Source organism: Manacus candei, unplaced genomic scaffold, assembly GCF_025592945.1.
Source record: "Manacus candei isolate 608988 ecotype Guabito, Panama unplaced genomic scaffold, ASM2559294v1 h1tg000034l, whole genome shotgun sequence".
Classification (NCBI taxonomy): domain Eukaryota; kingdom Metazoa; phylum Chordata; class Aves; order Passeriformes; family Pipridae; genus Manacus; species Manacus candei.
This window is the reverse complement of record NW_026138082.1, coordinates 2,711,614-2,738,572: the sequence shown is the minus strand read 5'-3', so window position 1 is coordinate 2,738,572 and position 26,959 is coordinate 2,711,614.

Genomic DNA, 26,959 nt, shown 5'->3' with positions numbered 1-26,959 from the left:
TTTTTTGCATCTTTCTTCCTATGAAATGGATAATTTTCATCAGAATCAAAATGTTCATGTGCAAAAATTCTGTGCTCCCATATTGCATGTTAAGCAAGCAAGCTTTTCAACAGAATTGAGAAACTTTGTTTACTATTTGAAATTTCCAATCATATGTCAGGTACATCATCAAAACCCAGAAACAGCTGTTTCTGCTCTGTTGAGTATAAAGAACAAATTTAAAGACAATGCTGCAATTTCCAAGTAGGTCATAATATTTTTGTGGTGAGTATGTTCTAGTCAATCCAGTCAATAGACCCACCTGGTAACCTCTGAAAGGCAGTGAAGAGCACCGGATATAAGGACAAGGATTTTGATCTTAGTGTTTGGCTTGATTTACTTTTTGAAAGAGCACAGATAAAGGATGAAGGTCAGTGAAAAAGATGTTTTTACCCATTTGGGACAACCACAGCACAAGCAGAGCAATCCAGGTGCCCAGACCTAAGAGTACCAAGGAGACAAATTCCACTGTGACTCATGTCCAACAGCAGACCCTCCTGGAGCAGTAGTGGAGGGTGAAGTGACTTGGTCATAGATGACCTCAGATGCCTCTGAGTAGGCATTTGAATAGTTCCTGGGGCATTTTGGCTTCCCCACTTCCTGCCTACTGACATAGCTCTGGTGACCACTCAGCCCTTGGGAGCAGCACTGGAGCGTAAATCCACAAACTGTTTTCCTGGGGAATCGTCCTCTGCTGGAGAAAAACATCTTCCCAGTCACTGTGGGCTGGAGGGGCATTGAGCTGCCAATATGTTCAAGTGCAGGTTGTGACCTGCTGTGGGCAGAGAAGTAATTAGGACAAAGCCAAGCAAGCAACAGTTCTTTTTACTCGTGCTGTATTCTTTCATCTTTTGATTGTGGCTGATAATTGAGGTGTCAGCAGGGCTGCGGTCACATTAAACCTAACATCAAATTTGCCACTGGCTCTATGATGAACCTTGTGGTGACCAAAGGAAGCCTAAGTGCTAAAAGGAGAAACCTCTTCTAAGAGGACACAGTACTAACAAGAGAGAAAACAACCGGTTGACTGTTTATATTGACAGTATTTTAAAGTATTTTTGACTCCTGATCTGTTCTACATGAAACCGAGTTTCTCCATCTGGATGTCCTCAGCTCCCATACTCCTCATTTACATCAACTAGGCTCCCCACAGAAATCTGAAAAGGGGCCACAACACTGGGAGGCTCTAATACAATTGTTGCAAGTACAGAAAGATGCACATGGCTATGCAGCTTGACCATTAAACTGTATTAAATGCAGACTACAAAGGGAGAAAGCCATAAGCTTCTATAATATTGGATTGCGTGGTTGCAACCCAGACAAATTAGGCAATCACACGAGAAAATTCAACATCATCTTGTTAAGAGCTTGTTTTCAGCAGAGTTCCTAGGGTGCTTTAGGACCCAGACAAATAGAGGCTCTTCAGTTGTTAACCACTCATTGGATTGCACACTGTGAGGACTTCTCTAGTTATTTTGATTTGTTGTAACTCAGCCTCAGGCATTAAAAATGACAGCATAATCAACTTCAGGGAATTAGTTCCTTGGCTGAAAACATGAGGTTTGAAGTAGCATGAAGACACAATGATTAAGCCGATAATCAAAAATATTTATAGCTTGAATCTCTTCATCAATGTGCTTTTGCTATGATTTTTCAATGATGTGCAGAATAAATAATCTACGAGACTGTCAAATTGTATGCTGGGTTTCTTTTGGTAACATGATTCCTTTGGTAGCCTGTGTCTATGGCTACCTCCTTCTGATTGATGGCTGGAACTCTTGAGGAAGTCTGGGGTCAAACACATGGAATGACTTCAGTTAGCTGATTAAGCAAGTATAGGATGATTTTCCAGCCTGAGGTGTTCCTCATACATGGCACTTAATTGTATGTGTATCTTATAAGCACAAAATGACCAAATCAGGAAGCTGTGTCACACCTCCACTTTGCATAATTTGCTCCTAGAGTGTCAGTGGTTTGTGACACCACAACAGAGTAAGGAATTAGTATGCGAACTTCCTTTAATTACGGAAAACAAAACCAACACAGCACTCCTTCCAGAAGCATTTAGCATCTAGCAATTGTGGACAATTCAAAAGGTCAAGGGCTTCATGCTAGCCGTGTTTATTCTGAGATAGGCATTTGGGCCCTCAACATATTTCTCCTTTCATCTCCCCATCCTTCAGCCCCCTCCTTCCTGGGTCCTCCTAGCAATCATATGCCACTTGGATGACCCTTAAAGCACTAAAAAGCTTTTCATGAAGTTGCTACAACAGCACAAATGGATCCAGGATACATGAACTGACATCAAAACCAGTGACTATTTGCAGGGGCTTCCCTCTACTCAATCCTTTTTGACTCTTTTTATTATCTCCTTGTACTTTAAATCAAAGCTCTTTTTCTGACTGGTATGTATTTTCAAGTTGGCTGTTAGGGACATTTGATTTAGGCAACTGTGCCTTATCTGTTTTTTCCCCTATGTCAGCTTGTGGGGAAAATCCCACCCATAGCAAATATTTAGAAGACATCATTATCTTCCTATCTTTTTATTTGCATTGAGCATCTTTTGTTTGGGACTTGGAGATGCTGTATGATTCAGGAACAGGAAGAGCTGGGACAGGCAGACTGGGACTGTACAGGGTACTGAGGAAACTCTAAAGAAGAACAGTGTGTCCTGTGTTGTGTCCTGGTTTGGCTTCAGGGCAGTAAGTGCTGAATTATTCTCTGACCCTTGGACAGGAACTGCATGTATGTCAGCCAAGAGAGTTTGGAATATCTGGGCAACATCTGTGGATTGGTTTGCTTTCTTAATATGCTCATTTCCAGACATCCATCCAGCTCTTCAAGAACTGCAGACCATGTTACTGTGATTACAGTCACAGAGGGACTTCTTGGTGTTGTGGGATGAGTGCTTTGCTTTCAATTAAAACATCTCTAATTATCTTAAATTCTTACCGGTATTTTGAAAAGAATATGTATTTCTGTGAATGTTTAGAGTATAGTTTACATTTCAGCTAAACCAACTTTGTGTTGGACCACTGGTATAAAAGTCTTTAGATGATCCTAAAGTGCATTAAACAGTATAGCTCTATCGTCCCCAGAGCAGTATGGGGACACATACAGACACACACTGAACACTTACTATTGTAAGGATTGTTTTTTAACATATTGAAAAAGCCTATTGGAATAAACTTTCTGAACTTATAAAGAAAGTTTTAAAAATAGTAGTGATAGTTACTTCACTAGAGAGTTACAGAGAGTTACTTTCAAGGAGACAGAGTACACACCCTACAGGGTCAAGCTAGTAATGGCCTGCGCATGTCAATGAAGCAACCCATCAGGACCGGGCATTTGATGTTTGAGTGATGTTTATTATGGTAATAGCCATTGAAGTCAGTGTGAATAACTGTGACAATGGCACTGTGGAATTCCAACCTTATTTCCATATCAAATCATTTTCGGTGACAGGTGAAAGGGTAAGGTTTCTGCTTGCCAGACACACAAAGTCACAATGGGCAATTGAGGTTATACTGATGCTTTCTCTTTAATATGTCACCTATGATCAAGATACTGAAAGTCAGATTCTGCCTTCAGATAAAAGTATGTAAATTTATCATCTTACAACTTTGTCATTGTTCCTGGGAATGCAGCAGTCACTGTGCTCAGACTGTATCTTCAGTCACATCTTAGGCAATCTTCACAGCAGTATGCACAAGAATAAAGAGACTTTACTTAGGAGTTCTCTCAGCCAGTTATGCATTAGATTAAGTGAGGGATATCTACATCTGTAACCAACCTGTCTATGTTAATGTAGCTGTTTTGCATATCTTTTTATTATTCCCCTCAATAGCATCACAATCAGCACTAAATACAATTTTGGTTATTTTTATAAGAGAAAAAAAAGGTGCCTTTTTTCTTTTCTTGTCGTTTCCTGGTTCAACCTCTGAGCAATGTATTCACAAATTAAAGGTGCTGAGAAAGTTGGTGACTCAAAGAGTGATGGTGAAATCATGGTTAGGCTTCATGAACGAAAATTTAGGAAGGCTCTATCCATGTTTGTTACAAGTACGCTGGTGGCTAATGAGGCCAATACGAGATAGACATATCCAATTGCAAAAGGTACAGCAGAAAGACTCCTTAGGTGGTATATTCTGCAGGACACGGTTCTTTCTGCATTACCTTTTCTCCTCGAGGGTGATCCTGCTGCGTTCTCAAAGGAAACAGCAGCGTTATAGATGGTGTGTCTCCAGACCTCCCAATTGGAGGCCAGAGTAGACCAGTTATGTTGATCAATATGGCCAAGGCTGAGATGTTGTTCCAGGGAGTCCTTGTATCTTTTCTTTAGGGCTCCTCTCTTGCAGCAACCGGTGGCAAGTTCACCATAAAGCAGGATCTTAGGGAGGCGGTGGTCCTTCATCCTTGAGATGTGCCCTGCCCAGTGCAGCTGTGTTCTCAGCAACATGGCCTCAATGCTTGTGACTGCTGCTTGTTCTAGAACAGATGTATTGGTCACATAATCTGACCAGTGGATGTTTAGGATTGTCACAGCCTTAGCAAATAGGTACAGAGTTTCCGTAGACAGTAGGAAATAACCTTTTTGAATGGACAATCTATATAAATTATTAACACACGACTCATTTGAAACATATGATTAAATATCACTTTCTGATAGTGCAAGATACCCCGTCTCATATAAATGCACTCATGAACTCTGAAGAGAGAAATTGTTTAATGATCAATCTGATAGATCACACAGGTTAAACTTGCTGCTTTGGGAGTTTGAGATGTACTTGAGCGTAATAAATCCACAATGGATAAGACTTATATACAGTTTGTCTTTTGACAATCATTCAAAGGTTTGACCAGGGACATCAAGCCACCAGGGTAGTCCATTGAATTTGAACAACTCTTATGAGAACACTGAGTCTCAAAGAAGGTCGCGTTTAGCACGAGAGCCTTTCATCCAACTCTCAGATTTACAAACCTAATTACAAGATTGCCCTTACTTTGTAGGTGCCTGTTCTCGATAATTACCTCCATAACCCTATACCTCCCTTGGAACTGGTCTGGGAGATAGTTTGTGAATTGTGTCCAAAGCCTCCCTCTTTCTGCCTCCAAAATTAGTAATGGTATCTGTTTCATCCACCTGCTTTCTTCCCAAAAAAATATGAGGCCTTAGGCTCTGCAGTTGAAATTCCCTCTCTGTCATCTCCAGGAGGTGCCTCACCTGCTAGATTTTGTATACTTCAGAACATTATATCTCCCCACCTTCCATCTGAATCTATGCCATGGAAGACACAGGAGTGCAGTATCTCAGGGCCCAGGCTACAGCCCGAGTCTCTACCTAGTGCTTATGCCCACCTGGCAGACAAGGTAGCACTGGATGACAGACCCAGCTTCCTTTAGTTCCTCATATGTTGAAGCCTTCATGGCTGAGAAAAAGCACCAGCGCCAGGAAGCTCTCGGTACCTCTGCTCCCGTGAATCACTGAGAATAAACTCTGCACACTAAGGATTTGCTTGCCGTCTCCTTTCTTTGCTTCCTTTTGTTGTGAGTTTTGGGCTGATCCAGTACCCACTAAATGGGAATCTTGCCATCATCTTGGGTGGACATTAGATCAGGCATCATCTGACTGGAAGAAGTGACATAAAGCTTCTAATAACACAGATATTGGCCTTATGTAGTGCTTTTTATCAGAAAACATCGTGTAGTTTTAACCTCTGTGTGCATGATTTGCTTTTACCAATCACTGAAAAGCAACCACATGTGGGGAGAAATGTGACTGCAATGAAGCAGTTCACAACAGAGTTTTGTTATGATAGCTCATCTCTCCGGTTCATGAAGCTCCAGGCAGCAGATGATACACTAACAACACAGTGACGATACACAGTGCAAAGATAGGTAAAAAGCATGATCTACATTGATTTTGAAATCTGAATTAGTTGCCCGTGCTGGCATTTTGAATAGAAAAGGTTATTAAGAATTCTTTGGGGTTTTTTCCCTCTTGTCTCTCCTTCATGAACTTCGATTTTTGAGTAAGTTCTGTTTCAACAGTCTTGTTGATCCAACTCATATTTCTAATTTCTTCCACCTTTTGCCATTGTAAAGGAATAGTAAGTGAAATAGATGATCAGTCTATGTGCAAACCTGTTGCATAGTGACACCTTTTTCAATAGGCTACCTTTGAAAATTCTTTATATTTTGCAGTCAGAGAATGAGGAAATTTTTATAGATTTCAAGTTTTGAAACACATTCTGAATCATTTGCAGATGGGCTCAAAATGCAAAAGTTATTTGCTCTAAAGCGACTATATCTGTCCCTTGATATATTCTAATAGTGGAACTCTAAGAGAAAAAAAACAACTACTCTTTCCTCCCTCTTTCAGGCAGATGTGTTCCAGCATAGTGACACTAAACTTTTGGATTACATGCACCTGTCAACACATACTTGCTTGCTTTATTCCCTTAATTTTAAAAGTTATAAGTGTCTTCTCCAGAGATGCTGTGTTGTGATGAAGAGATGCTGATTCAAACTTGCCCTGATGCAAACATTGAGAAAATGAAGAGCTATTTCCAAAAAGCTAAGGTGAGAGAGACAAAAGGATTGAGTGAGTATTAACTGTCCGGGTCATCCACGTGTTTGAACAGCTGAGTCAAAACGCTCAGAGTCTGTGTTACAACAGGGTTGCAGCTGCAAAGTACCTACAAAGGGCACTGGGAGGCTGGAAAGAATTTCTAGGAGGGATTTTCACTTCTAGAATGAAAGCAGTGGGATTTAATTTCAGAGAAAATATTACAGAACCTTATCCTCCTCTAAACACACGTAATGGAAGTGAAATGCTGAAGTACTGGATAAAAACAAAGACATTGACAAAGTCAAAGCACTCAGAGATAGGAGGGGTTTGTCAGCAGTAGATTAGATTGCTGCAGGCTTCTTGCGATATGCTTCCCAATGCTGCATCTACTGGATTGAAATTTACTTCTAAGTGGCAATCAATTAATGTTATTAATGATGTTACTATGAATCTGGCATTAAGGGTGAAAAGCAAGCAAGCAGGATGTGAGTCAACTGCAGAAAAGATCCTGAAAAATGACAGTCCTTAGATAGTAACCAAACACAGAAGAATGGCATTTTCGCATAATCAAGGACTATGCTGAGTTGAAAGGGACCCACTAGGATCATTGAGTCCAACCCCTAGCCGTGCACAGGACAACCCAAGAATCACACCATGTGCCTCTCCAGATGCTTCTTGAACTCTGTCAGGCTTGGTGCTGTGACCACTTCCCTGGAGAGCCTGTTCCAGTATCCAACCACTCTCTGAGTGAAAAACTTTTTCCTAATATCCAACCTAAACCTCCCCTAACTCCATCAGATCTGAGCTGAAAGCTCTGTGAGAGGTGAGGCAGGACACTAATTCCATTAGTATCCATCTTTTTCAGAATATGAACTTCTTAAATGTCCCTTGTGATGTTTCACATTCAGACTGATTTTGGGTTTGAATAAACTGGCTTTCAATAGTAAATATGAACTTCTCATCCCAGCTTTCAGCTCCAAACAAAAATTACTTTATCTTATTTAATTCTACAATTTTGCATATGAAAGATGAAAGTCTGTGTCAAAGTTTCCTTGATCTCAGTGACAGTAAGCTTGTGCTCTTCACAAATGAAATTAAAACACAGGCCTGTCAGTGTTAGTTTAATGGCTAGACTTGATCATCTCAGAGGCCTTTTCCAACATTAATGATTTTGTGATTCTAATGATCCTAAAACACTTAAAGCAAAATCTGCCTTTCATTTCTGCACTACAAATCTGAGATTACCCTTACCTTTTCTAACAATGCTGGTGTTATATTTATTCCCTTTCCCGGACTGCTAGGTTAGACCTAGACAAGTGCCAGTCCTAGGCTTCCTTAAAAGACCACATAACTTAGCTATGATGGGGTAAATGGGCTGAAATTATCATCATTAGTGGTTTCTATCTTAGAGGTGAGAAATGTACACCCATAAAATGCCAAAAGATCATCATGTTCCTCAGTTTTCACATAAAGTTCACAATATCAGACATTAATTTTAATATTTGAAGGAGATTTGCATAATTTATGTACAATTAGAGTATCAGTGATTCCTGCTATAACAGTGAAAAAAAATCACTGTAGTTCTGGAAAAAGTTATAAATTTCCTTGTTATATATTTTCATTAAGGTAATTAAATGTGAATTGCCACAGGAACCTAAAGTTTTTCATCATTAATATGAGTTTTATTTGACTATTTTATATGCTTTTAAGAAGTACTCTGAGGAAAAAAAAACATGCAAGGAGAAAATGTCATCCACTGAATTTTCTGTTTCACATTTATTCTGTTGGAAACTGTACAAGGGTTCTTATAGAATATGACAAACTATGTGTATATGAAAATCATGTGCCTACTTTTGTGTAAGTAGTGGTGGAGAATGTTTCAGGATGACAATTTCCAGCAAAAACCAAGATGATAACAGTACATGGCACAAAACTGCTCTCTGTTGTGTAGTCCACCCCTCCGGCTACCAGCCCACTACTGGAGGATCCAAGTTTGGGAAGACTTCACCTTCAAAGGTGAAGTCCTACCCTTTGGCACTGGGAAAGCCACAACATTAACCTCTCACCACATGTTGCTTTGTACTCTGTCACCATTACACTTGGACTGTTTCACTTTTTAAACATCACCTCCTAAGGGCACAGGAGCAGCAACTCCCAAATGTCAGAAGTCAAACAGATGAGGTGGAGGGATGAACAAGAATCCTCTCTTGGAAATAAGACAAAAAAGATAGGTGTATGCCCAGTGGAAACAAAGTCAGGTGACATGGGAAAAATACAGAGATACTACTTATCACTGTAAGGAGAAAATTCATGCAGCCAAAGCTCAGCTGGAGTTGAAGAAGGCCAGAAATATGGAGGGCAATAAAAAGAGCTTTTATCAAATATATTAAGGGCAATAGGCAGTGTAAAAAAAACATTGGCCCTTAACAGAAGGAGGATGGTCACCTCACAAACAGGGACAGAAATAAGGTAGAGGTGTTTAATGCTTTCTTTGCCTCTGTCTTCAACACAAATGACAGACCAAGGGAGTCTCAGTGCCCTGAGTTGGAGGGCCAAGACCGTGAGAATGATCAGCTCCCAATTGACCCTGACATTGTGCAGGAACTGTTGCTCCAGCTGGATCCTTACAAATCTGTGGGGTCTGACAAGATTCATTCCAGAATCTTCAAAGATGTGCTGATGTCATCACAAAAGCTTTCTTGATGATTTTTGAGCAGTCTTGGGAATCTGGAGAGGTCCCAGGTGACTGGAAGCTGGCAAACAGTGTCCCGATTTTCAAGAAGGGCAAGAAGGAGGACTCCAAAGACTACAGACCTGTCAGTCTCACTTCAGTGCCTGGGAAAGTCATGGAGAAGATTATTCTGGGTAGTATTGAGAAACACCTGAAAAACAAGGCAATGACAGGTCATAGCCAGCACAGCTTCATGAGAGGAAAGTCCTGCTTATCAAACCTGATTTCTTTCTATAACAAGGTAACCCACCTAGTTTATCAAGGGAAACCAGTTGATGTAATCTTTTTCAGTAAAGCTTTTGATACCGTCTCTCACAGGATCTTTTCGAACAAAATGTCCAGCACACAGCTGGATAAACACATCATGTGGTGGGTGAGCAATTGACTCACAGGTCGAGCACACAGGGTAACAGTGAATGGGGTGACATCAGACTGGGAACCTGTCACTAGTGGGGTTCCACAGGGCTCCATCTTGGGCCCTGTGCTCTTTAACATCTTCATAAATGACTTAGATGCAGGACTGGAAGGGATACTAAGCAAGTCTGCAGATGATACAAAACTGGGAGGAGCTATTGACTTCCTCAAAGTCAGGGAGGCCCTGCAGAGAGACCTCAACAAATTGAAGAGTGAGAAATCACCAACCATATGAAGTTGAACAAGGGCAAGTACCAGATTCTGCATCTGGGATGGGGTAACCTTGGATATTCGTACAAATTGGGGAATTAGATGCTGGAAAGCAGTGCTGGGAAAGGTACCTCGGGGTTCTGGTCAGTGGCAAGTTGAATATGAGTCAGCAGTGCCCTGGCAACCAGGAGGGCCAACCGTGTCCTGGAGGGCATCAGGCAAAGCATTAGCAGCTGGTTGAGGGAGGGGATTGTCCTGCTCTGCTCAGCACTGGTGTGGCCTCTTCTTGAATATTGTGTGCAGTTTTGGGCACCACAATATAAGAAATATATTAAGCTCTTAGAGAATGTCCAAAGGAGAGCAACGAAGATGGCTTCCCTGGAGGGGAAGCTGTATGAGGAGCAGCTGAGGTCACTTGGTGTGTTCAGCCTGGAGAAGAGGAGACTGAGGGAAGACCTCATTGCAGTCTACAACTTCCTCGTGAGGAGAAGAGGAGGGAGAGGCACTGATCTCTTCTTTGTGCTGACCAGTGACAGAACTGAAGGGAATGGTCTGAAGTTGTGTCAGGGGAGGTTTAGTTTGGATAATGGAAAAAGGTTCTTCACCCAGAGGATGGTTGGGCACTGGAACAGGCTCTCCAGGGAAGTGGTGACAGCACCAAGCCTGGCAGAGTTCAAGAAGTGTTTGGATGATACTCTAAGGCACAAGGTGTGACTCTTGGGGATGGTCCTGCGCAGTGCTAGTGGTTGGACTTGATGATCCTTGTGGGTCCCTTCCAACACAGCATATTCTGTGATTCTGTGGTTCTGTGTTTCGGATAGTAGCATCACTGCATACGACAAATCAAGTTATCTTCTTGCTTGTAGTCAGAGACCTGGACTGGGCTTTTCAAGTCCCATGTTGCAGATTTGCTGGCAACCACAGAAGTCTCTAAGCCTTTCCCTTCCTATGAGTGTTCAGGATACATTCCACAGCTTCTTCATCCTTTCCCTTTAAGTCAACAGTTTAAAAATAAATGCTTAAGGAAATTGGACCTTTGGGATTAGACATGGAGCAAGGGTCACTGACTGTGAACTCTGCAAATGAAAGCAGCAGTTGATGTTGCCATGGTCACCTGTTGGGCCTTTTCTGCTGGTACTTACACAGCTTTAGGTAGGTCAATGTCTGTCTTACCATAGCCAGAACTGGGCTTAAAGACATGCAAATACTACTCCTGGTCACAGGGACAACATTTTCATTTATTAAATAATACAGATATAGGCTTGCATTCTGTAACTAATTTATCCTTTCCTGTCCTCTTTTCCTATAGACACTGACGTCTTGTCTGCTTGAAAATGCTACATACAGACAGCCTGTCTAGCAGGAATGTGATGGGTTTGAATAATGTTGTCCCAGAAGTTCCACGAGGTCTATCAGATGAGAGGAGACAGAACCATTGGGGTGCATTGAGAGTCACGATTTACACTTAAAAAGAAACTGTAAGTGAAAAGCAACAATTATTTCTTACAGTCTGCCAAGATGTGAATAGCAGTGTAAGGAAAATGAGTGGAAAACTGTGAAGTTGGATTGTTTAAAATCAGGCTAGATTGCATGAAATCTCTATTGCATGACATGCCGTGTAAGGAACAATCTTGTATTTTTACAGGAAAGGACTAAATGACCAAACAATCTCCAGCTTCTGTGAATCTATGTCTTGATCAGTTTTGAGATTATACAGTTAGAATAATTGTTTTGTCAGTAACTAAAAACTCCCTTTTGCTGGAGGGATTGTTCTTGGCTAACAGCTCCAGGCAAGATCCACTCCTGGTGTGACAGAGTTATTCCGAAGACGAATTGTGCCGTAGATGGTTGCCCGTGTGATAATCTGTGCTTAGTCAAGCCACTGTCCTAAATTTCTTTACCTTAGATCTTTATCTTAAAAAATCAACAACAAAGGAAAAAAAATTAGTAGAACTTGGGCATATAAATCTTACAGGAACCTGTCTTAGTCCCAGCTTTGGAGCGCTACAGGAGAACTCTGCACACTGTACGATTCACTGTGAGTAGTAAAATCCAAGTTCTTTAACCTAATAATTTTTTCTGCTGAAGTCAAGACTTTTTTTTTGCAACATCCTGATTGATGTCACAGAGAATACTCTGTGCTGACTGAAAGATGGCAGTAAAAAGAAATTTATATGTAAATATGATTTTCAGCTTGTTAAAAACGAATTCACTGATGTTTGCAAGTTTCTAACTGGTGAGCTTTAAATGAAAAATTTAATTTCAATTCCATTATGCACTGATCAAAATTAAAGTACCATTGAGGTTTTTCAGCTCTTGCTCATCTATTTGAACTTCTACTGTCCCATGGAAAAGCAAGATACGAAAGCTCTGAAGTTATATCAGGAACGTCAAAAATGGCCAACCACCAAGACAAAATTGCACAAATTGAATAAATTTTCATCTCTTTTGAATGCAAACCAGAAAGTGTCCATTGTAGTTTGTACAGTAAAGCAAAAATCATACTTTTCCATCAATGTATTTTCAAGGGACGTTTTTACAGAAGTTATGTTATCTGCTTAAGGGCAGAAATGAACATCAGAAGTACTACTTTAGTAGCAATGACATAAAGTCTTAAACTATAAAATAATGTTTCTCTGTATTTCAACATATGGGCACTTCTCCAAGTTGCAGTTAGACAATGATACGAAGGAAAACTCTTGGCTTAGTTTTTTTTAAGTACAATAGTTTATAACAATAGCTTTAGCCAAGAATCATGCACCATCTGATTACTGTTATCTGATATAGAGATTATCACTAACATTTTCTCTGACTGAGGAAGTGTTAAGAAGTCTGCAATATTCTTGAAGGCTAACCTCCCACTGCCTCCTACGAGCTTCTTACTGACGTGAAATATTAGTATGTAAGAAATAGCATTTATTTTAGATTTCGTAAATTGTTTTTCTAGAACACTGGGAAAAGTAGGCTTTCTTTGGTAGTGTCAGCTATCATGAAAACACTAGTTGAGATTGAATTCTGCATATTCAGGTTTTTCTGCCTTGTGCTGGGGACAGTAACTCTGGTTGCACCAAGATCTGCATTGTCTAAAGCCTGTGAAAAGTGTCTGATGAACAAGGCCAGCCTTATGGGAATGATAGCATCAGTGTGAGCAGAGACAAGAACGTTATGGTAGAGGGGATGCACTCTATATCTTTGACTGCAAAGGGATTTACTACAACAGCTAATATAACTTAGGAAAAAGTTTGATGATATAAGTATGTAAAACAGATTATTGTATCTGATTAACTGCATGAAAACAAAATTTATTAAAAAGAAGAGAACCAAACCTGAACACTAATTCTGGCTGCTTTCAACAGCTGAAGCAGGGGGTACTTGGCGAGGAAAAAAAAAAGTTACAAGTTCAGTATTCTGTCAAAAAAATGGCAACAGACATTTGCACCAACATTCTTTGGAGGTTCAGGACTGGGACATAGCACCAAGACTGTGGGGATTTACTGGAGGACACCTTTTGGTGCAACATGGCAAAGAATGGTGGACAATCTCCCTTCAGTGCAGTTACAAGATCATAACAATAGTTGAAGTCAAAAGCACTAATGACTAGTTGAAACAACTGATGACCTAAGGTCAGGAGCTCAGCCAGTCAGTAACAATGTGGAAACGTGCCTCGTCAAGTTCCATAAAAGAATTGTTGGACTTCCTTTTTTAGAAGTAGCACAATATTCTCACTTTTTCTGTAGTTTGTGAAGTGTCTGAGAAATGTGTGTTTAATACCTCAATCAATCAGAAAACTGTAATTTTAACACTGTTTTTAGAATCTAAGCTGAGAAATTTTGATTGGTTTGCTTTTGGATTTTTTTTTTAGGAAAAAAAAAGGTTGGAAACCAACCTTGACTCCATAATGCCAGTTTCAAACATCCTGCTCATTTTGATGGACCCAGAATGTCACGTAGGTATCCTGAATATTTCTTACTTGCTTATGTCCTGCGTCAGCTAAAGCATAGATTGTTTGCTGGTGGCTTTAAAATGAATTCAAACAAATCTCATTCTGCTAAGTGGGTTGGTCCTTCCTTCTTCCTGTGTTGCATTTGCCCTTGTCATTACAGGCATACAATAAGAAGACTTCTCTGCCACATACGTTTACAATACAGTCTGCAAATAATGGATTTCCATTGTTTACTCAAAAAAAAGACTTTTTTTAATGCAAAGCTACAAGGTTTGCAGAACTGGCGTCAGTCTCTCCTATTTTCCAGGAAGAAGCCTGGGGCATCCTACCCACTTGTAAAATGATTCTGCCAGAAGCATTTTAAAAAAGTTTGACAAAGAAAAACATGCAAAATGAAGCATTTTGAATGAGAAGGAAACTAGAAAAAGTGGGATGAAAAATGGAACCCTGCAGGAAGAGGCTTCAATCTGTGCGGTGATACCAGCTGATAAAGTATTTGAAGTAAATGGTGACTCCCACACACAGAATTTGTCTTCAATAGTAGTAAACATTTATACTAAGTAAAAATTCTACATTTTAAAATTCTATTTTAAGGATTCTACTCTGTTAGCTTTGTACCAAAGTATCAGACATAATTTATGTCAGAAAAAGTTTACAACCTAGAGGGTGCGAAACAACAGAGTACATTTACTACTTTGAATTTCCTTCCTAGCTAATTCTGGGAGAGAAATTGATATGGGCACTCATGATTGATATTTGGGTTATGGTGTGTTTACAGTGACTTCCCTTTAGAACTCAGCACAAATGTTTGCAGTATTTTTGTCTTAATTGAAATGACAGTTTGAGATACATCGGCCAGCAGGGAAAAAACTTGTTACCACTCCCACACCTGTTTTATGATAGCATTTGTTTCCGGAGGTTATTTTTCCACTTCCATGAATTAAGGATTATATAAGCATGATGATACCACAAATTGTTACACTCTAGTTTCTAAGGTCCTGGCTATGAGAATGGAATTCAGAGCCTTGTCTGAACCACTTATTTTCCCAGTGTTGCAAACAGGGAGTTTAGAGGTGGAGAGATGGGACACATGACACCAGAGCCTGTAAGACAGCCAAGAGGTAAAGGTCAAAGAGAGATTCATCTGAAACCCTGTCACACACAAGGACTGAAAAGCTTTCCTGCAGCTCATCCTGAGCTGTGGAGGAGAGGCGGAAGAGAAAACTGTACTTTCTAAAACTCAAGGCACTTGAGCCATCCATTCAAGTGCAGATAGCCATCACATTCCTTTTTTTACAGACTGCTGTTCCTGGATGAGATGTTGTTCCTCCTATTTTTGCTGAATGTTTGTGGTCAAAGCATTTACCTAGAAGGCAAAGATCTGTGTGTTTTCAGGTCTCTTCAGGCTGAGGAAAGCATGGTGTCACCTTCCCCATCCTCAGAAGATGGTCCATGACAGGAAAAGTAATAACTGTGAGGTGTCTCCTTCCCAAGATTAGCTATTGTCAGGCCAAGAGGAAGCTCACAAGTCTGGAGAGTGATAGCAAGCTAGAAGAACACAACTGTATCTTAGTGAGATCTCTTGAAACACATCTTTTATGTGTTTTATTCATTGACTTTTTAATGCAAAATACACAAACACATTCCAAATAGCTTTAAGTATCAGACAAATGCAAAGATGCTCACTTTATTCACAACACCTCAACCTCTTCTTCAATTTGTATTTAACCTTTTATTCTTTTCATATCCTACCTCAAATGTAAAATCTGAGGTGCCCCCATTCATGCTTGATTAAGTTTGTCTCCAACATCTGCCACAATCCTGAACTAGTCTCAGTTTTTCCTTCTTTTAGATATTGCTGACATCAGTCTGATGATCTACTGTACTTGACACCATAATTAATAGTACCTCCATGGCAAAAAAAACCACCAAGCATCTTTGCTCTGTTTTTAAAACAATTTGTCAAACACAAAGGTAAAAGCAGCAAGAGACCCACTGTGAGAAATTATGCATGAAAACATTTCATAAATCTGGTACCACACAGCAGACAGAGTGGAAGCTAACATATCTGAATTGTTTCTTAAACTCCTTTTACCACTAGTTAACATAAGATGCATCTTTCCAGAGGTATAGGCACTCTTCTAAAGTTTGGGGCACTCTCAAAAGGTTTAACTCTCAGCAACAAAGCAGGCAGTGCTAATGCCCCAGACTCACTTTCCAAAATCATCTTCTTTAACCATGTCTTACACATTTCTTCCCCAGAGTCCAAGAAAATGGAACAAATCTTCTGGGATTTCCAGAAAGACAACCAGTCACATGACATTTCTATTTTCTTCTTTTGCCACTAGGCCATGGGGGTTTTACCCTTAAAAAGTGTGTTCAAGTCCTTTCACTGCAACCAGCTACTGTACCTCAAGGAGAGGAGAGCAGTATCTGGTGTGATAGAGGCCCACACTGTTAAATACTGTGGAGTGAGGAACCATATTTGAAGCACAGAACAAAACCTAATTAGGAAAGAGTACAGGCTTATGACGAATGTTGGTCTAATAAGTTCTTTTCCCTGAAGCAAGGGTCTGAAGTCAGATGTATTCTGCACTAATTAAAGTGTCTGAACATATATCTTGATGCTGGGGCTCCCAAATTTTTGTTTAAAATACTGGCATTGACAGCAGTGGGAAAAGGAGAAGCAGCAGAACTGCTACTAGTTAAGGCAAGAAGATCGAGACAAGTCCTGCAACTGTAGGTCAGTGTTCACACAGATCTTTCAAACAGCCACCACTCTGATAACTTAGGAGACCTTTCTGGGTAGGGATTTACCATCCTGTTGTAGCAGGGAGCTATAATGATTTGTCACAGAGATTAACTGGGGGGTCCTGCAGAGTACTGTTGATTACCATCCTCCACCCAGGAACAGTTTCCAGAAGCTACAGGAAAAGCAATAATGTGGCTGAAGGGAAGCTAGAACTGTTGCACTAGGGAACAGTGTAAGATACTCTCTTTATCTAAACCAGGACATCATCTGATTATTAGAAGCAGCCATAGCATTTGGACAGAAGACAGGAAAATATCTCTTGCCAGAAAGATGATGTTGCAAAAATGTGTTAAATACCACTACATTTTCCAAACCAGATTCAAATCTGCTACCTCTATTTTCCCAATTATGCTTGAAGCACTCAAAATATTTTGAATTCCTCATTTAGATATACTTCTGTTTCACCATGAAGTCAATATATCTAAATGCATCACTAAACTAAATTTAAAATATTAATATTTCATAATTTTTTTCCAACATTATAATGCAATGTTTCAGCATTACTGAAGGTAAATACTGTTACCTTAGCAAATGTTGCAGGACTATAGATAAGAAAAGATTTTTCTCAAGATAACATTAAGAATTTCAATGATTCGGAAAGTCTGAGTGTGCTGAGTTTTCATTCCAGTTTATAATGAAAACAAATGACAAATTCCTGTAAATTCTTATAGAATAGAAATCTTATCTCTGACTGGCTCACTAGACTGCAATTGCAGATGGCTGAGAATATTCTGAAGGTCAGCACAGAAATGAAAGAGCATAACAGCTACTGATACCTTTGATTTCAAAAACAGCAATGTAACCAAGTTGCCAACCAACAAGCAATAAAGTTTCTTCCTGAAAGAGGAGAGAGGATTAGAGAAAAGGGACATGAGATCACTGCCTTGAAGTATCCTGAGTCAGCAAGTTAGGCGAGAAAGTTTGCTGTGGTCCCAAGACCATCTGCCTCCAAAAGTGCTGACTGGGCTGAGGTTTGTTCACTGCTGACCAAACACCCACGTGTCTGGGGGATTGCAGCTGGATCTCGGCACCCAGGCAGCATGTGTGCTCGGTAGTCACACTTGAACCTGTCGTGTGACTATACATCTGCTGATGCAGAGTGCTTTTAGGTAAGAGTTGTAAGAAACTGGTGGCTGGAAAGCAGTGAGTATAGCTTGCTATACAGCATATCCTCAGCTGAACTGTTCATTGCTCAGTCACCTGCCTGCTAGGGTGGCCAGCAAATGGCACTGGTGACTAGCAGGTGCCACTGCTGGCACTGGGGCAGCCAACAATGTTATCCAGTCCCTGCCCTTGTGGGGACCTGTCTGACCTGCAGAGAAGAGTTTGGAAGTCAAGTCTTGGTGTAACAGCTACCATAAAAATAATTGGGTATAAAATAGCAAGGCAGTGTCTTCCTAGGATCTAAATCAGAATTTTTAATTGTGATGGGAGTTACGGGTGTAATGTGGCCAGGTCATACCTAAGACACATTTCCTGCTGGCTGCCTGGTGAAGAATTGTCCCGGGGTGTTGCTACCATCATGGAAAGTCAAACACTGCACTGGGCACTGCCTGATGGTGAGAGCATGGAGCTGTGTGCTCTCTGCTCTCTTGTGAAGGCTCATAGTTGTGAGCAAAGGCTTCTTTTCTTCTCTGATATTCTCAGAAATTATCTGAAAACACACATATACTTTGACTACTTAATCTTAAAACAAACATTGTTTTATTTATTATTTTCCATCAAAAAGAGTGGCTCCTCTAGGAGCCACTACTTTTCTTTTCCTCTCTCTTTTCCTAAACATTAAAAACTTCTCATTTTCAGGAAATGGGAAAATAGTTTTTTATCTCAGAGATACTACCTTGTAGTTGGACACAGTTGCTCTACATCTATCAAAATATCCTATCCACTTCTCCTTTCCTTTTAGCTTGTGTTTGTGGTCCAGGTTTAATCAAGACCTCTTAGTTCTGCCATTCACAAGCTGCAGTTACATGGAATCTCGCAGGGCCTCATGTCTGAAACATGACTACAGAGCACAAGGAAAAACTTTTATTAGTTTTTGAGGCATTTTTGGTTTGGTTTGGTTTATTTGTTTGTTGATTGGTTTTTGTTTCTTGTTTTGTTTTGTTTTGGGGATTTTTTGCTTTGGGTTTTGTTTTGGTTGGGTTTTTTGTCTTTTTTTAGAGTTTGGGTTGCTAGTGAGTAATTTCTCCTTGTTTACAGGAGAATATCTCCCAAGATATTAAGAATTTATGACATGGATTATTATCCTTACCTTATGACAAATTGTAGGAACCTTTCTTCCTGTGACACAGAAACAATCTCTTTATCAAGAAGTCCTGGCTGCTGTGGTAGCAGAAGTTTCTTAGGAAAGCCCAAAGAGCTGTGTTCTCCTCTGGTCAATAAAGCCACTCTAAAGTCACTGAAGAGGCTTTTTTTCATTCCACAATGTATATTCAAGGGAAGAATCCTTTCCAACCTCACATCCACAGCATTTCTCATCTTCTGTGTGTGGTGTGGAGTGGGAATCTTACAATCAGTAAATAATATCACATCCTGCCCCCCCCCCAGCCTGCTTTGTATTTGGGAGACTAGAATTACAGAAAAAAACCAGTGTCACCAAGGCTGATGAGAAGGGGACAAGGTTGCAGCTATCTGGGATTCTTATACATCATGAAATAAATAGAAAGCTCTAGTGGGAGAAGAGAGATGAGAGATCACAAAAGAAGTGTTTCAGATGGCGGTCTGGGGCCTTTTTTCTTCTCTGAGTTGCAGTAGTGGCTCATGCAGACACCTTACTGTTGGCCTGTGTTGCTCTTAGAGTTGCCACAGTAGGGTGGTACTCTGAAGGGCAGCCTTGCTAAGCAGTTCCCCAATGAGTTTTTCAAAGAAACCAAAGGATGAATACGTCCCTTGAGGTCTATAGCAAAATACCTGGGAGGAACAAAGAGACACAGAAGTGTCAGTAGCATCACATATGCGCCACTGCAAGAGGTGATCTGAACTCCCTACCATATGCTTTCACTGTTGTGTAAGGCTTCCTCCCACTCAGTCCCATAGTCTAACTTGTTTCTCTGTACACTATTTAAATTCTGATTTTCAGATGTAAAAACACCTGATGCTGTGCTGCAGACTACTCTGAAGCAGGTCCAGGTCACACTGAAACAAGAAGTGAAACTCTTCCAGAATGCTCTTATCCCTAATCCAAGCACTTTGCCACCCAAATGAGATGACAGTGGCTTGGGTGACACCATTTCTTCATCGTTCAGTTTGCCTGGTGCATGTCTGGCTGGCTTCGGTACAGGCACACGATGCTGAGGGCACGTGTATGCTATGTTGCCAAGAGCCTTGGAGTAAGGCTCTAAGTCTCTGCCAACCCCAGTTAAGCTCCCTGACTACACTTGCTACCTGCATGAGCTCAGAAAAACCACCAATTACAATGCAGCATTGCACTTCAAACACTGCCAAGATGGTGATCCAGGGCATGGGGAAATATCACTGGACACCAGCCAGTGTTTGGGAATTTTCACTTGACTTGTAGGAATGTAAAGTAACACTTGCAAAAACCAGTCAGGGTTCATGTCAGGCCTTTTCCATCTCTTTTATATTTATAACTGTAATATGAACTGTCATGGAGTTCATTTATATATGATGTTTAGAAGACAGCTTACAGTTTAGCTCTACCATAGAAGTCTATGGTTTTTTAAGACCATATCCTGAAGATTTCCTTCAATGTAGGGCAAACAGGACTTTAAACCAGGCAATGTCTTTGCAGAGCAGTATACATGGAACCAGTGCAATAAAGCAATTTTTCTGGTTTATCTGTTGTTACCTTAATAGAAATAATTTTTTTCTCATTTTGGGGGCCAGGAAAGGAGAAGAAGGAAGGGATAAAAGGAATTGCCTCTGTAATTCACCTTCCCTGACAAAGCTGGAAATGCCTGGTTAATCCTTAGGAAAAAAAATCTACAGGAATGAGGTAAAAACTTCATCCTTTTGACTGGCCAATGTGTCCAATTTCAATTTTCAGTAAACAGAAATGGAAAAATAAGTTCAGCTACAGGATGGACAGTAAACCTAGAGGAGTCTGATTTATGCAGGTTGATTGAAGTATGTATTTGAAGACCTCGGAAAGAGTCTGAAGTTGGCAGCCCCTCTACAAGTGATTAGGACCCAAACCCATCTTTGCCACAGAACAGCAACACTGCAGGGAGGAACCAAGGGCCAGATATTCCGCTTCAGATACTATAACCATCCTGGTTTTAGAGGTACATAAATAAAGGATAGTGTGAAAAGGAAGCAGATAGAGATTAAGTTATTACTGGACAGAGCAAAAAAATCAGCGAACCATGAATCAGCCAGCAGAAGCCAAATGGACTTCATCAGCCGTTCAACTGCATACCTACCAGTGCTCAAGTTCCTTGTTCCTGGAGCACTGGCACAGGCATCAGCTGACACTGCATGTCCTGTTCAATACATATTTTCAGCGCTGACAAGTGGCAGCCAGAAATCCTTGGGGATTCTAAATACCACTTGTAGCTCCACTTACTCTCTAATGACTGTTCATATTCCATGCCTGGGCATCACTCTGTTACTCACCCACAGCTACATTTCACTGCTTTTTTTCCTGCTCTATCTGACTTATTCTAGAGGGGTTTTTCAGTTAACAAGCAACAGTGTGTCAACTATGAGTCAGTATTACATTATCTGTTATTGTATTATATTATATTATATTATTTTGTATAATATTATGGTGGGCAGTGAAGATTTTCATGTAGAAAGAAACAGTATATTCCTCACATTACATAGTTATGTCCAGTTGTAAAACCTTTGATAGCAATAAAATCAAAAGACAATCTATATATTGAGCACACTTTGCATTAAACATAAAGCTAGGATTACTTAAATTAGAATAAAAGGTACCAATGTTCTATTTGTTTACTATATCATTTGCAAAGAAGCTATCCATGCTATTTACTCATAAATATTGGAAAGGTTGCTGTTTGTCCTAAAGGGGTTAAAGAGGAATATGGACCCATGGCCTACAGCTAGTGCTGACCCAGTCGTCAGAAGTGAAGGATAGCAAGGAGAAACTATTGCTGGAATTTGTTTTGAAAGTCCAAGTTTTGAATCAGATGCTTGTAGTACGGGAGATACAGAAACATCCAAGTTCATATCCCCTATGCCAAGTCAAGAATCAGAAATACCAGGTCATTTACTCTGCAGAAAACAAGCTTAAAAGCTATGTGAGCCAAGTGCTGGTACAAAGCATCCTCCAACTAATGAATCCTGGGCCGCACAACCTGTGGAACTTACTGGGTTGTGTCTCTTCAATACAATAAATTTCCTGAGATGCACACACACTGAGTAGACTGCTCAAGGCTGCATTCGAGATTATAATGTTCATCTAGACAACATCATTGGTTAATATCTCAATCCACTTTTAACTGGAAAATAGTCTGTGTTTTTGCAAAATATCATTAGTTATTCCAGTTTCTCTAGAATTTTTTTAATTAACAATACAGAAAAACCCATACAAACACATCTGGATCTTCTCATTTCAGCATATGTATGTTTTCATTTTTTGTGGATTAAATCTGTATGTCTGCTACTCCGCACTCATACCACTACAGCTTGAAGCTGAACTCTGGTCCAATTTAGCCTAGATCTCTAGGGCATTCAGGTATTGTAACTAGTTCTGCTGACTTCAGAGTCAGCCTTACAATTCATTATTCCTAAAGCCTTCCTCAGAAATTCAATGAGTACTGAGAAGTTTCATCTTTCATTTAAGTCAAAGTCAATTACACCATTGTAAAGTCCAAAACATAAAATCCCTCAATTAATTAAAAAAAAAAAGAAAAAAAAAAAAGAAAACCTCATCATGTCAATTCTTTAAAATCATATGTTTTTAAATCACATAACTTTGTGCCTGTTGGTGATGTGGTTTCAGTTCTTGATTTGGCACTGATGCAGTCTGGATTCTTCATCTAGCATTAAGCATGTATTCAGATGTTTTGAAAAGCCACAAAAGAGCCATGGTAGAATTTGCAAACGCAGGATAGTGGACCCTCTCCTGAATGGTGTTCCTCTGTCCCAACACACCGAAAAGGTTGATAGTACTAAGAAGAAACTTATAAAATGACCTCTGAAGGAGTGAGAAGATGAAAGGCAAGCTCCATGTATGTAGAGCATAGACTTGCAACAAATGGTTTCCCAAAACAACTGAATGAATGAGTGGCCTCAGGTCAGGTTTCTGTCAGAAAAACTTTCTCTGTCTTAGACAGGAGATGCCAGACTAAATAATAGCAGCAAAAGATTCAGTTGTCTGCTGATCTTTAAAGGGATCCTCTGTGGTGAAGTTTGTTATATATTGATTTACAGCTGTAGTGAGATCTTGCCACAATTTCACACTTCTTCTGGGTTCCAATAGAGTAGCAATTTTGAGCATGCTCCAGCCAATGGTGCCCTTGATGACTAAATTTTCTGTCTCAAAGACATGAGTGCACAGTGGCTTGAGAGATTTTTGTTTTCTTCTTTACAGTGTCCTTTTTTGAACAAGGGTAGATCTGCATATTAGTCATGTTCATTTGCATTCTGCTTTTGTGGCTACACAAAACCAATCTGCACATTCAACTTTTTGCTCCTCTCTGGCTTGGTTTTAATAATGCCTGGAGAATTTTTTGTTTGTTTGTTCGCTTGTTTCAAAAAGAGAAAGACATATTACTGTTCCCAGAAATCTCTTTAAAACTCCAAATGGCACATCATACAATAGGAAATGCCCCACTAATGCAATTAGGACATGGAATCTCTCCTGCATGAGTGTTATGGTAGTATAAGTCTACCTGTGCCAGTAGATTTCATGCAGTGGAAAACTGAAGCATTATAGTGATGAGTCAGGCCCAGAGGTTTGGCTCATATGCAAGTATGAAGAACTTAAAATTTATTTGTACAAGTTCCCACTGTATTTCTGAGGGAAGATATTTTCCGTGCACCATTCAATATGATACCCCTGCACCAAAAAGAAGGATATTTCTTTCAATAGACACAGACTCTGAAACAGTATCTAGTGAAGCAGCAAGGATTGGATAAAACTAATACCATTTCCTTGTTTGAAATATTTTTTCTTAGTCGTGCATATCCTCTTCACATACACAAAATAAATGTCAATATTTGACTAGAAAAGTAAGATGGGGAACACTGCATTTTTATCTGGGTCATTCCTATAAATAGGAAAACACAGGAAATTGCTGCTATTGCAGAATGTTCTGTCTGTCAGCTTTCTCAGATCTGTTCAGTGAAAGATTTTCAGCATGTTCCCCTTCCTTGCCTGGAATTTACCACTCTCATTACACACACTACAGTTCTGAGCATTCCCTTCTTCTCTCATTTCTCCCCTTTCTCTGCCCTTCTCCTTTCTCCTTTGGGATCATGCTTCCATGGCTCTGATTGTATTTTACTGTTTCAAATTCAATCTCTCCCTCTCTCCCATCAAACTAAATGCAAATTTCATACCCCTATCACCCAGCTTTTTGCCTGGCCTCTCTTCACCTTGCCACCAACCATGGCTTCTCTCCAGCCTTACACTCTTCACTTCATACATCTGATCCCCTTAACACCTTCATCATCTCATGCCTATTGCTCTCCTGTATTGTTACTAGAGAGCCAGCTTCTGTTCTACCGTAATCTGGCACTGTTGAACTCATCATGACCTGCTGCCTTCAACTGATGTCTGTGCTACACACCAGACCTACCTGATAGTTTTTCTGCTGCTTGTTTCTTCTCTCATGTTCTCCAGGATGTAATAATCAGATTCCCCTTTCTCATTTCTTCTCTCTCCAGTTTTCCCCACTCTTCCTCCTGTCTGACTCCTTATCTTCATTTCTCAACATTTCTGTCATTACTGACTACCCAGGTCCTTCTTCTGTGGTTTACATCTGTGTGGAAATGAGAATTTTTATTGTTTATTTCATGCTACCCTTTGCATTAGGTATTTAGCACTAAGAAGTTCTCTATAAACATTCACAAGAAACAGTCCTTCAGATTCCCATGTACAATTATTTTTTTTCCGAAAACTTGGCAAAGACTAAGCTGCCCTTGTAAAACGTCCCTTTCCAGCGCTCTTATAGCAACTCCCCCACACCCCAATAGGTACTGGAAGGCTGCTGTAAGATCTGCCTGGAGCCTTTCCTTCTCCAATCTGAACAGCTCCAACTCTTTCATCCTGTCTTCATAGGAGAGTTGCTCCAGCCCTCCAATCATCTTCATGGCTCTTCAGCTTGTTCCAACAAGTTCATGTCCTTCTTATGTTGGGAGCAATAGGGTTGGACACAATACTCGAGGTGGGATCTCAGAGGAGGAGAGTAGAGGAGTAGAATCACCTTCCTCTACCTGCTGGCCACGCTGCTTTTGATGTAACACTGGATATATGACTGGTTTTCTGGACCACAAGTGCACATTGCCAGCTTGTGTCTAGCTTCTCATCCACCAACACACCCCTAAGTCCTTCTTTTTAGGGCTGGTATCACTCCATAAAAACTTATGGATTTCAAAAGAAGTGAAGCTGGACTTTGAAGCTCTAACACCATGCTTATATCAGTGGTGCTAGATCAACCTAAGCTTACTGAGACCGATCCAGAACAATCTTCTTGGAGGGCTTTTACTCAATTAGGGTTCACCAGAGTAACACGATAGTACAGTTGAAGTCCTCTGCAGAAAGTCTGTAGAAATAAACATTTAACAGATGGGAGTGGATTCCATTGCTGAAATGTTATCCATCAAACTTACAGAACATGATAAGAGGATCCTTGTCCCTTCTTGGGTTGCGGTAAGAGGCTACTTTCTTTTCTGTAGCTGTACACTACAGACTAGTCCTAACACTGAGTCTGAAGAAGTAGCAATATGAGCTGTTGGAACAGAGAGAAATTGTCCCTGTGGTGCACCTCCGGCCCATTTGCAGTTGCAGTAAGCTCTACCAATCTTTTGAAGATATTGATGGAGGAGGATACTAGTAATTAGCAATTAATTTTGACAGCTGAACCTCAGCAAAAGACCATCTCTCAGCCAACAGCATTTCAAATTTTCTGAAAAGCTCTGCTAAAGGTCTTATTCAAGAAGGCTATGGACTAAGGGAAATTGTAGATTCTGATCTTCCCCAGCCTTTTTTTTTTTTTTTCTGGGAGATGTCTACTCCCAGGCAACTATGAGTTTTGGAGAAGGAAATGCTTCAGTATAATGCACAAGGAAATCTGTATTTTAGTCTCTCTTGTAGCTTTTCTGTGAGTAAACAAAGGACTAATTTTCTGGACCACCAACCAATGACTTCTGGAAACTGCATTTACTTCATATATCAGGCAAATTCAAGTTCCACAGCTCAGCTTCATTCAGATTCAGGACTGAATTCCAAGCAGCACACAACACAGTATCTTTCAGTCCAACTGTTTGCCTGTTTTAAAGCTTCAAATTCATTATTGAATATTGACCTGGCTGAACTACCATGCAATTGAAATTTCAATTCACTGTTCTCTTGTGACCAGTCTCTGGTCACACATGCATGTCTGCATACAGATACTGTGCTGCAAACTCAAGTATTAAAAGAAACCAGAAAATTCCAGAAAAACTGTTTTCTACCCTTTCTTATTTCATCTCTTCTGGATTCATGCCTTATGAATAAGATTTTTTGAATACAACTACAGATTACACTGGCCCTTGTCTCACTCACTGCTTGAAATATGTGGTGCTCAAATGTTGCATTTTTTCCTCCTCATCTAGTAGTTCTCATTCCACACAAGCCAAATCCCCTTCCAAGGGCAATATTCATTAGCTCATGATCTAATAAATGAGGTCTGCAAGTCATCACCAGGAGATCTGAGAGTCTCTACAGTCAGCAGTGTAATTTGTTGTCCTACTGGGAGGGGAAGCTGGAAGGAAAGAACCTCAACTTTCATGTTTCAGTGCCCAGTAGCAGATGTCTAGAACATGAATTCAAAATATGTCCCATAAGGAAGTATTGTGACCAATGACAATCTGTACAAAAAACAATTTCCCCAGTATCACTTAGCCCACTTGGCCAAAAAAAAAAGCCTGTTATTCCATATGATAAAAGTACTTATTTACAGTCCTCTAATCAGAGGAAATCTAACTGGGGTTAAGAGTCTTTCGATTAAACATTTTACTAACATTTTTGGAAGGACACTTTTGGATAAAAATGGGGCAAGAACACAAAGCAGGAGCTTCTACAAAACAAAGTATCAAGCAGCTCAC